Raw genomic sequence first — 12,581 nt, 5'->3', positions numbered from 1 at the left:
CGGGCAAATCCAGCTCTCAAAAGGGAGCCGACTATTACACTAATGTCGGTTTCCTGGCTCTCGTTTTCTATTCCATTTTATCATCTGTTGTATTAGTTATCCCTCGCTCTATTGTTTATGAGATGGGGCGATTAAACAGGACTAAAATGTTGGTCCAATTTTGTGTTTTTCATCTTTTCATGTTCGCAGACACACAGATTGCTTCTTAAGATGTCTGTAATGTATTTTAGATTCAGTTCAATTAGACAGTTTTAAAATATATTTTATTTTGGAAAACATGATTACGAGTTGCATATTTTTTGTTTTGTCAGAAATATATAATAGTAGCATTTTTGAAAATAGGAAAAAAAATCCTTTTCACAATACAAAAAATAATTATTTTTTACAAAAAAAAACAATTTTTTTGGAAAAATTTCATCACTACTGAAACTTACATATGATTTCATACATGATACCAAAGTTGTTCCGCCTTACTAGATAACATATGATGTTAAAAAACGGACAATGAAATTTAAAAAGTGATTAAAATTTTGTTTCCCTCACTGTAAATCACTTTTAGTTGAATTAAACTACGTTATATGTTTGTCCAGCCTTGGGACAAAGAAATATAGTCTTAGCACATATTTAAGAAATGCATTTACATGATACCTTCCTTCAAAATATAATAACATCAATAAATATTTAGATTTTTTTAAAGTAGATAATTTGTGTGTTTTTCTCCAAAATGAATTTGTAACAATTATATATATATATATATAAATGTGTGTGTGCATGTGTGTATGTGTGTCTTTTAGCTGCGTCTTGAGGTTTTTCCCCCTGTGCTCTGTAGGTGTCGCTCTAACTCTGTGATCTGCCACCTGTTGCTCTGCTTTTTCTTCCTCAACAGGTTCCACTCTGCTGATTCTCTGCTGAGCCCCAAATCTCAAAAATAAATAAATAAATAAAACATGAAAGTTACATATTTAATCTTCAAAATGTTTGGAATCTAACATTTTGACTCTGCTTCCACAGTCGCTTTTGCTTCGCTGTGAGGCCACAGTGTGTAAATTCTGCCTTGATATTAAGTTGAAGACTGAGGAAGAAACAACGCGTCAGTCACTGTACGCCCAACGACCTTCCAGACACGGTGTCAGAGTCCTCCATTGTTGGCTTTTACCCTGTCTCCTGTAACAGCAGCTACATCACCGTCTTACAGTGATGATGTCAGAGGGGAAGCGGCCTGCTGAACCCGGCACAAAGTGGCACAGACGGCCGATCAGCGTCCCCGGGTCATGTCAGCAGAGGAAGCAGGCTGTCTGGTCATGATGGGCACACAGTGGCACTGTCTGCAGCTGAACACACACTTATACTGTGTGGGGGAGAATTATTTTTGAATGTGGTGCACAGCATAAATTAGCATAGATTTAATAGATTTAAAAAAATTTATAAAAAGCTTTTAAAACATCTTCATCATGATCTCATCTTCTGCTTATTTTCTTGAGTTCTCAAAAGCCCTGAGCTGATTTGTTTGCACCTTTGCAGATGATCATTTCATGACAATTAACAGAAATAACACTCATTTTTCTGTAAAAAATTGCTTCCTGCTGACTCATCAGGGTCAAGGGTCAAGGTTGGACATAATTAGCTTTATTTAGTGTTATTTACATGCACATGGGGATCCTGGCTTTTAGACTGAAGGGCTCCAGGATTTCTGCATTTCAGCTGGATGCAGTGATGAAGCAAGATATTTTTAAATCAACGTATCTTTCTTTTGTTCAGTGTGTAGCTGTTAAATCTCTAATTCAAATTAATTAGAGACCCAAAGCACCCCCCCCCCCCCCCCCCCCCACCTAATTATAGTTGATTAGGATTTTTTTTGTTTTACATCACCTATGCTGTATAAAAATCATACTTGAAGCTGATAAGACTTTGAATTTTAGTGTTAAGGGGAGGACTCAAGGCAGGAAAAAAATCTGTATTCACCAGAGAGGCCACACCCTTTGTCTCCTAGAGCGTCCATCATACCATCACTCATCCAGTTTGTTCCTTATTAGGCAGACATTTCTTTACACACCTGATTTTTCTCCCTCCTCTTATTTCTTTTGTCAGCTGAGAAAATTTTAACCTTACCTTGCATTCCCCATTTCTCATTTCTTTTCTTTTCTTCTTCATGTCCACGTGTCAAGTATTCCTTTTTTTCTTCTCTCTCTATCCAACTTTTCTCTTCCATAAGATAAAAGTATTTAAAGTTCTTCCTCAAACTTCCCCAGTGTTTCCATCCTCCGCCTCCCACCCGTTCCAGCCCCCTCCTCAGATTTCATCTCCTCTCCATTCTCTTCCCACCGTCTCTCTCCAACTCCCAAATCTTCCCGTCCTCTCCCCCATTTCCCTCCTCCAAAACAGTGTTGTTTATTCACTTTTCATCTTTTTTCTCAACTCTCCCCGTTTTCCTCTCGCTTCTCTCCCTTCATCCCCCTCCTCCTCCTCCTCCTCTTCCTCCACTTCTCTGTGCAGCTGGTGAGGCCCTTCCATTAGTCCTGACATGCAGAGGCACTGATTCTGTAAAGGTTGTGACCCCTCGCAGCGGGCTTCACCAGGGCTTAGTCCTACACGCTCACACATCTGCGAGCCCCGGGACGTCCACAGCGTGCACAGCTCTCCCTTTACACTACACACTCGTGCACACGGAGCCGCACAGGTAGACACCCGCATCCAGAGAGGATGTGGTATGTGCATAGTGATGCAAGGGGGAAAAATGCACAAATATGGAAGTGCACACTCTCACGCACACACAAAACTCTGCTTTCATTGTACTGCCCCTCCCTCAGCAGCACCAACTGACTGCACAGCTGCTGTGTGTGTGTGTGTGTGTGTGTGTGTGTGTGTGTGTGTGTGTGAGAGAGAGAGAGAGAGAGAGAGAGAGAGAGTCAGATGTGCAATGAGAGAAATCCTGCTTAATTGGACTCTCGGCCACTCTCTGCTTCTCTCTCTCTTTCTCACGCCTGTCTCTCCCTCCTTCCCTCTCTCTCTCTCAGCAGCTGTAGTCCAATCATCCTTCTATTATCTTCCTTTTCTATGATCAACATCAGGTGTTTATGTTCAGCCTTCAGGTTTGCCTTGGAGTTTTGTGTCCTTTCACAAACACAGAATCCGATGAAAATAATCAGAGAAGCTCTGGTGTGCTGCTTCAGTGCTGTTACACTGCTGCATGGAGTGAAACCAACTTTGGAAAATGGAATAAATACAAGAAACCTTTATGTACAAGCTCGATAGCGGTGGTGGCGATCCACCATGCTGCATTGTTTCCCAAGTGAAGAAAAGAGACAGTGTTTGTAGACGTTAATGGACTGAGACGTTTACTTACATTAGGCCTACAGAGAAGCACATCATTGTAATTATAGCTCTTTAGTCACACTTTTGATTTCACCGCTGCTTTAATTCTTCATGGCACAGACTCAACAAGGTGCTGGAAACACTTCACAGATATTTTGGTCCATATTGACATGAGAGCATCACACAGTTGCTGCTCATCCATGATGTGAACCTGCTCTTCCACCACATCCCAAAGCTGCTGTGTTATATTGAGATCTGGTGACTGTGGAGGCCATTTGAGAACAGCGAATTCAATGTCATGTTTAAGAAACCAGTTTGTGACATGGTGTGTTGTCCTGCTAAAACACAGTGCACTGTGGTCATTAAGGGATGGACATGGTCAGCAACAATACTCAGGTAGGCCAGTGTGTGCCAAGAAAATATCCCTCACATCATCACACCACCACCAGTCTGAACCAGCTGATATGAGGCAGGATGGATCCATATTTTCACCCTGCCATCTAAATCTTCCAAAAGGAATTGAGACTAATCAGACCAGGCGACGTCTTTCCAGTCTTTCAAAACAACCCTAGAGATCCTGGTCTGGGAAAATTCCAGTAGAAGTTTGAACTTCTGCAGGTGGTCTTCACTGTGTTTAAATGCATTTTTGGCCACTGAGATGTTTACAGTAATCCTCTGAACAGGTGCACCTAACATGCTTGAGATAGATAGATTGTTGACAAAACTCATATATTAATAATCTCATAACATAAAAGGAGTATTCCTGCAATTAAAGTGTGTGGAAACATATGAAAATGGTTCTGCAAAAAAGATTACTCTAGAAATACAGAGGTGATATGATATGGCTCTAGGTCAGTTTACTCCAATTCAGTTTTATTTATGCACCAATTTACAACAAACAGTCACCCCAGGACAAAGAAAACTGTACATAAACAATCAATTGGCAAATGTGGGAAAGAAAAACTCCTATTTAACAGGAAGAAACCAGTTCCAAGGGTGAGGGCAAAGAGACAGAAAAATGAGCGCACTGAGAGACAAGGACGAGGACTTGCTACATCACTGTTTGTGTGATATGGACAGACATTAGTTCTCCTGGAAACAAGTCTCACTGCTCCTCAGTTATCTTGATAACTCCTTTGGTAGTTAATTCATCCTATGGATGCATTAAGAAAGATACAACTAAAACTCACTCTCATATATTTACTGTCACATCAAAAAGATATGCTGAAAACACAGCTCAGACTGCATTGCTCTTACTGAATAGATTAGATCAATATAATAGATTTATAGATTGGAGTTCCAGGTTCATGGAGTGTATGTCTCCCTCTTACAAACCCTCAGTCTGTGCACCCTGTGACACCCCATCACCTTTGCTCACCATCATTGTTAATGTGCATGTTGTTACAAATGACAGTATTTAAAGAAATGTGATTTTTTTTTAAAGCAATTTCATATAACTAGTAAGGGATATTAAGGAAAACTTAAAATAAAATATTAAGGAACCTCATTAAGGAAAACTGCTTAAAAAATCTGAAAATATATCAGTGGTTAGCTTGAAAGCAGCCACTGTTCATGTCTATATGAAGAGTAAATTAAAGTGATGCAACTGTAGCTCAGGAGGTAAAGCGTGCTCTCTGCTAATTGGACGGTTGGTGGTTTGATTCTTGGCTGCTCCAGTCTGCCTGCAGAAGGTAAGATGCGCAACACCAAGTTGCTGTCAATGCATTCATCAGAGTATCAGTGTTAGATAGAAATGAATAGGAATGCAACATAGGAATCAGCCTTTCAATCATAAATAAAGTGTTTTAACAGCAGTTTAATTAATTTAAAAGTTGCTCTTTCATCAAGTTAAAGTTTCTGTTTGTTTGTTCTTAATCTTAAAAACACAGTAAGAAAAAAAGATACCAGAGTCAGAAGAGCAGATAAAAATCAAATGCATGTTCCAAAGTTGACATTTAATATAAAAATAAATGGATAGAAATAGTCACTTGACTATTTCCTGTAGCCGAAACCTTTGCTGAAGTTTTGTGTTTTTTACTGATGTTGTAAATTGCTTGTAAGTTCCATCAGTATAAAGACAGCAGAAATTACTTTTGAATTTTGTTGCCGTCAACCATCACAAATTGAATTTTGTTTTTATCCTTAATAATTACACACAACAATAATGTTTTATTGCATGAAGTCTTTATGTTATTTGTTGCCTTTTCTGAATGAAACCTGCTGATTTTGCCAGGAAACATCTCATTTCCCTTCAGTCTTACCTCCGACCTCCCTCCTACCTTGTTTTTCTCTACCAGGTTCTTTCTCCACCTCTTGCCACCATTTTCTCTCCTCCCTCCTCTGTTCCTCCCTCCTGTTCCGAGCCTGTTGCTGCTCACTGTAACTGGCAACTTTGCTTCTCTCCCCTTTTGTGGCAATGACAAAGGGGGCCAGTGCCCTCTCGCAGGCTATGTTACAGACTGTCACATGAGGCGGACACTCTGGGACGGCCCGGCGTTATCTACTGTGACAACTCCGATTACTTCCACAGCCTCCCATCTGATCAGCACATCCAATTCAATTAGTGGCAATTAGTCCTGGTCCTCCCTCCTCTTCCTTCTCCTCCCTCCACTGCCACCTACCTCCTCACTCACCCGCTGTGACTCTTCAAAAAAGCTGCCAGGCTTTGAACAACTCGCTGAACCGGACTGGCTGGTGAACAGCTTTGGATTTTGGATTTCAACTTGTAGCCCCCCGATCCTCTCAAGCACCTCCCGCCACCCTCGTCCTCATCCTCCAATTATCCAACACACACACACAATGACTCATTCACACATTCATACTCGTACGCACCACCAGAGCACATATTCAAAGTGACACATCACCTAGAAACCGCAGTTTTCCGAACATGAACTCCCACAGATCCGATTCAGCAGCACTGAGGAATGTGCATGAATGAAGGGGATAATTTACACGTACAGTACATAACCAAGCAAACGTGAAAGCTCCAGCAAAACTCAAATCACAACTCTTCAAATGATGCAGATATTTTTACACTTTTTGAATAGTTCACGTCTTTTTTTGCTATTTTGAAATTTATATAAAACCACATTTCCAAAAAAGTCTATTTAAAAGTTAAATATAAACAGAATGCATGATTTACAAATCTCATAAACCCATACTGTATTCACACTACAACACAGAAAACAATCAAATGTTTTAAACTTTGAATTTCATGGATCTTAAACCTGCATATACCTTTCAGCATTGAGGGTGCCATTCTAGATGTGCAAGATGCTGATTCTATGGGCACTGATGCACCCCCATACCATCAGAGATACAGGCAGAACTGAGCACTGAGAGGATACGGTGTCCATTTTTCCAAAAATAATTTCATGTCTTGATTCATCTGACTACAGAACACTGGACAGTGTTTCTGGATCACGTTCACGTAAGGCTTCTTCTTTGCTTTAACCTACATTTGTGGATTGCACAGTGATCTGTGTTCGCGGACAGCGATTTCTGGAAGTGGCAGTGATTTCCATGACAAAGTGTGTGCTTTTCACACAGCACAGCCTCAGAGCCTGGAGATCACAAACATCTGATACAGATTTTCAGCCTGGTCCATCATGCAGAGAGATTTCTTCATTCTCTGACTCTGTTAGTGATATTAGGTACAGAACTGTAGATGATGAAATATTCAGTGTTTGTTTGTTTTTTAGTATCATTTACTTTTCCAGCCGTTTGTTGCCCCACCGTCTTTGGGATGTTTTGTCATGAAATAGACAAGAAATTGACAAGTTTTATGTTTTATTTTGAATGAAACTGACAGCATCCCAACACTTTTACGATTGGGGTTATACTTGCAACACTGCAAACAGATGAGCACCTTTAGCAGCTTTATTTCCACATGGAGATGGAGGTGACCAAAAAAAACATAAAACTGCTTGGTTCACAGAAAATAACTGAGTTAAATGTTAAACATAAAAAGTTATCAGATTTTAGTCATTTACAGTTTAGTGCAGTGTTGTGATTATTTTCAGTTGTCAAAGAACATATTTCTATTTGTGCAATATAACATTTCTGTATTATCTTTATTATTAACCTCAGGTTTGTCTTGTGATCTCTTGTGGAGGCCCTGGCCCCTGGTTTACACCTGCTAAACTAAGTTATGAATTAACACATTAACAGTGTAATTATGTACAAACAGTGCTTCAGAGAATGTACCGGAAAATAGTCTGCACCAGTGCTCCCTCATTCCCACCCTCCCACCCCCTCTTTACTGTGGGGTTGCACACACCTGGCCTTCACAAATTAGGGCCCTGGAAAACCAGCAAGTGGAGAGAAAAGCGGGATGCGTGGGGGAGCGAGGGGTGGGGAGAGGGGGCGTTCGGTCGTCGGGGTCTTTCAGCATTCCGATGGAGCAAAAAGTTAATGACGGGCCTATTGTGTTGTGAGAAAGCTGGCCGGAGGAGAAGTGTTACTGGGAATCACCGCTTGTGCCAGTGAGCAGCGACAAAAGGGGGCTGGCCATAGGCTGCACTGAGTTTTTGCCTTATTTGTATCACTTAGATGTGTGCACTGTGTCAAAAACAAAAAATGCACTCAGTCATCCTCGCTTCTGCATGCAAACATACATCTTTGGAGTAGAAAACCTTCAAATAATGAGCTGACTTATTTGCAAGAAATAAAAAACCTGGATAATTAAGAAGGGCCTGAATGGGTTTGGTTTTGGCACAAAGATAAATGTAAATGTTTGAATTTTTAAATCATATCCTATCCCCTTCTCACTCCTTAATCCCTCCCTTTCCTCCCTCTTCATAAAAGCCGCCCTAACACGCCCGCCTTCCCTGCAGGCCTTAATACATGCTGACAGTTTCCCTCCGTAATTGGTGATCACACCCAGATGGATGGTTCCTTAATTTGCTGTTCCCAATAAAGCCAGGCAGCTCAAGGGGAAAGGGGCAGCAGGGGGAGTTGAGCTGTGAGGTTGTAGCGATGGTGGTGGTGGGGCGATGCTTGATTTTGTTGGTTATAGATACGAGAGCAGTAAACACCCTAGGCTGTGGGCCCGACAGTTTGACCAGGCCTTTGTTCACACATCCGCTGAATAGCAGAAAAGAACCCACCTCCTCTTCCTCAGCCCACTCCTCCTCCTCTTCCTTTATTTTTTCCTCTTTCCCATTAATCCCAGTCTGCTCCCTCTCTCTTTGGGTTCTTCTGTTTTCAGTCCGACCCGGAAGAGAGCACTGCGTGAGCGCTGGAGGATGTGTGCATGTGTGTCCTGAGTTTGAGCCAAGGGTGTTATACGCAAATGATCTGCGTCTCCATTCCCTTTTCAGCGACTAAACGGATTGCTGAAGTCAGAGTGAATGAAGTATGAATGGAGGCAAAGAACTAAATGAAGTTTCAAGGGTTATAGGTTATTGTCTGGGCAGGAACCTCCGATCATGTGTGGTCGTTTTTGGCTCTACTAGGGAGGACACAAATAGAGTGACGGACGGAGGCGAAGCAGAAACCCCCACTACTAATGAGGGCAACCTGCAGTGACCCCAGCGACGCAGAGTGTCACATCCAAACTGTCGGGATGATCTATGCGAACTACAATAATACAAACGTGAGACATTTGGCCAGTCAGAGATGATATAAGGGAGACACAAACCACTGGGAGAAAGCTGAAAAGAAATCATAGGTTAGTTCTGTAAAACTAAAGACTCCTGTTACATGACACAGAATGACAAACTGCTGTAATTCATATTTATGCAAAACATTTTTTATATTCATTAGCAGCAACTTTAAGCTTCACTGTTGAATTTTTTGAAGACTCCAGTTTGTTCGTGTGAACAGGAAGTGTACTTCATACCCTAAGATTAACAATTGTACTTTGACTAATTACATTTTCAAATCAAACTCATTACTTTTAGTTACATAGTCAGTGCAAGCTTACAAATATCAAAGTTTGAGCCTGAACTGTAGTTTTGTTTTTTAGCACAACATGGACACGAGTGCATATGTCCCTGAGTTGTGCTCTCTGTACTTCAGCATCTACCTCGCGCTACAGAAGAGGAGCGAGGATAACGGGAGTGACGTTTTTTTAAGCAGCAGGTAATTTGAAATGCGACGTTTCTATAAGCTCAACAAACATCAGCAAACACACAAACTGTTCGTGTGCAAAAACCAGGACAGGAGGAGAGGCTATATTTAACGGCGAGGACTGCTCAGTGACACTGACAAACTTAAATCAGATTTTTTATTTATTTTTTTTATTTTGTGAAGTCCTGAAATAATAACTGAGGTATAGACCTCAGTTATTATTTTGTGTTATTTCAATGATGAATGGAAATACTCTGCGTTTAGTGGAGGATAAAACTTGTCACACTGTGATGGATTTAAGCACTGTGGTGGACTGATGCACAGAGGCTGTGGTTTCATGGTCAGAGTTAGATTAGATCAAGTGCTGCACTGAACTCCACCTTCATACCAACTTTATACAGTCTAGTATGAAGACAGTGTAAACTGTGTACTGTCAGTGTAGATGATGGAAATCAACCAAGATAGCTGCGAAACATCAGTTGACATCCTGAATTCAGTTGTGTAAATCCACAGAGCAGTAAGCCTCAGACCAGCAGCAGCAGGTAAACTGATCACAGCCTGCACACAAAGAAAACCTACTGGAGCTCCTCGATATAAAATTATTGTGAGTTGTGATTATTTTCCCCATGCTGAGCCACTATAACCAATTTTAGGTTTACACACCAGCTGAATCCCATTTTTATTCCCTGACTGCACTCATTTTCCTGTTTAGGTGTGGAAGCAGAGTCACCTTCTACAATGCAAGCAACACAGAATAGAGCTATTTTTAAAAATTCTCCTTTTTCTCTGCTCATGTTCTGCATAAAAGATTCAAGCCGAGTACGTTTATTAGAATAAGATTTCGGCTGAAATAAAGTTTACATTCCTATCTACTAATATAATGTTATTACATTAATATATCACAAGGTTCAGTTAGTTTTGTACAAAAACAGCTGGTAAAAACGTCCTATAAAGAGCTTCTCTTCAGTTTCTTACTTTGAGTACATTTCACAGACTGTACTTTTTTACTTTTACTTGAGTAAATAAATGTAATCAGTACTTCAGCTTTTACCAGAGTATTTTTTAACACAAGTATCTGTGCTTTAACTTAAGCGCAGAATGTCTCAATGTTTGACATTCTAGGTAGGACCAATATGTTTACATTACACATGCTCTGCATCGGCAGAGCTGTGAAGCCAGATGATACAAACCAATCAGTTAAACTGCAAGAATGGCTTAAAGACATGGATGCAGATAAAACTGAGGTTTTTGTACCCAGCCCTAAAAATCTTAGAAACATGGTGTCTAACCAGACGCTAAGTCTGGATGCCATTACCTCGCCTTCCCGTCACACTGTGAGGAATCTTGAGTATATTATGCAAATGCTTTCTTGACTTTGCGCAAGAAACACAATATGACTAAAATTAAAAACATAATGTTGCTGATGCTGAAAAACTATTTCATGCAGCTATTACTTCTAGGCTGAACTATTGTAATTTGGGGTCTTTACCTTACAAGATAAAGTGCCTTGAGGTGACAGCTGTTGGGATTTTATATAAATTGAATTGAAAGATAATTTATGGCATTAGAATTATTATCAGCACATCGTCGGGAGGAATGAAAGCTTGACTGGTGGAGCAAACAGCATTTAGGAACAGTTAATTACATAGAAACATCTGCTTTGAAGCAGCACTTAATAAAGACATGATACATTAACATGCCTTGGATACAGAAAAACACATAATTAAAAGAACCTCATTAGACACAGAAGAATGAAACAAACATGACATTTCTGATAATCATGAAATAAGCCAGAAATACAATCAATATCTGATCAAGAGACAGTATAGACAGTGAAAGCTGTTATCTTCACAGAACTTCATTTATATGAGGCGAATGTGCTTAAGTGCTGAATGAGATACTCAAGATTCCAGCGTAGAGACACAAGCGAGGACACACAGACACTCTATTAAGATTGTCTTAAACAAATTCTTAAGTACTTTTTCACCACTAACTGCATTCTGCTCATCCTCACCTCACCTGTTATTTCCAAAAGCACTCTTCAACCACGTTGAATTGCAAATAACATATTCCTCCTCAGTGTTGCTGAATCTGTAACAAGTTATTGTCGATTCCCCTTGAATGCCAGCCTGATGACCCTGAATGTATGTAAAGTAAAAGAAGCTTTCGGCACAAAACCTTGTATTTATTGGATGAGGAAAGGTCTCTGCCATGCATTAGCACCATGCATTACTCTCGTTGGGCACAAAGTGAAGTCGGAGAAGGAAAGTGAACAATACAGTGGATTTAAAAGCAGCGTTGATCGAGTTTCCTCCAAGGTTTTAAGACTGCTGGCCACAGCTAATGGGAAAAAGATTGCTTCAGAGGACAGATGCGATGTGCTGTGGGAGACAAACGAAGGTGCTACTTTGTGTCCTTGAGGTGTGATCACTTTCTGAAAAATCCACTGACCTAATCAAGCAAGATAAGCACAGGAATGGCTTCTCCACAAAAGCACCTTTATACACACAGCCAAAGCAATCAAGTCAATCTAGAGCTCTGTCCATTGATTCTCAGCATGATCGTCACAACACTGGGATATTCTCAATGCACTCGCTGCTTGTTTCCCATGAAATCACAGCTAGGTTATCTGTCTGCAAGTTAAATGGTCAGAAATGTAAAAGAGGAGATGATACAAATATGTGGCCTGCTCTGGCAAAACAAGATCCACAGGCAAAACAAAACTGGGAGGGAGGTCGTCCTTGAATCCTGTGAAAGTGTAAACCAGTGGCCTCTGCTCCTCTTACACCAACTGTCCAATTTGTTGTGCTGAAGGGTAACTTCTGCACAATAAATTGTGTTCTCAACTTTTTAAGTCTTCAGCTGTGCTTCTTTGTATGCAGCGGGCAGATTCATTCAGCTCTGTGAAAGGCTGAGAAATTGAAATGTTACAGAGCAATCATAGAGGGTGCGTGCAACCACAATGCCACAAAATTACAACTATTACAGGTCACCAACAAATCTTTGGCTTAAATGCCTGTGTGTCCACATTGTGACCTGCATTAGGCCTTGATGCTAGTGTTTGCAGATGGGACCGAAAATGAAATACTTTTATCCTGTGAAAATGCAGGCATGTTTGCTGTTTGCACCACAATGCATCGGCAAACCTTCAAAAGGTAACCATGAGAAAATGTGGTAAAATTAAAATGTTTTTAGCG

This window comes from Astatotilapia calliptera, chromosome 3 (assembly GCF_900246225.1).
Source record: "Astatotilapia calliptera chromosome 3, fAstCal1.2, whole genome shotgun sequence".
Lineage (NCBI taxonomy): Eukaryota > Metazoa > Chordata > Actinopteri > Cichliformes > Cichlidae > Astatotilapia > Astatotilapia calliptera.
Note: the sequence above shows the minus strand (reverse complement) of the source record.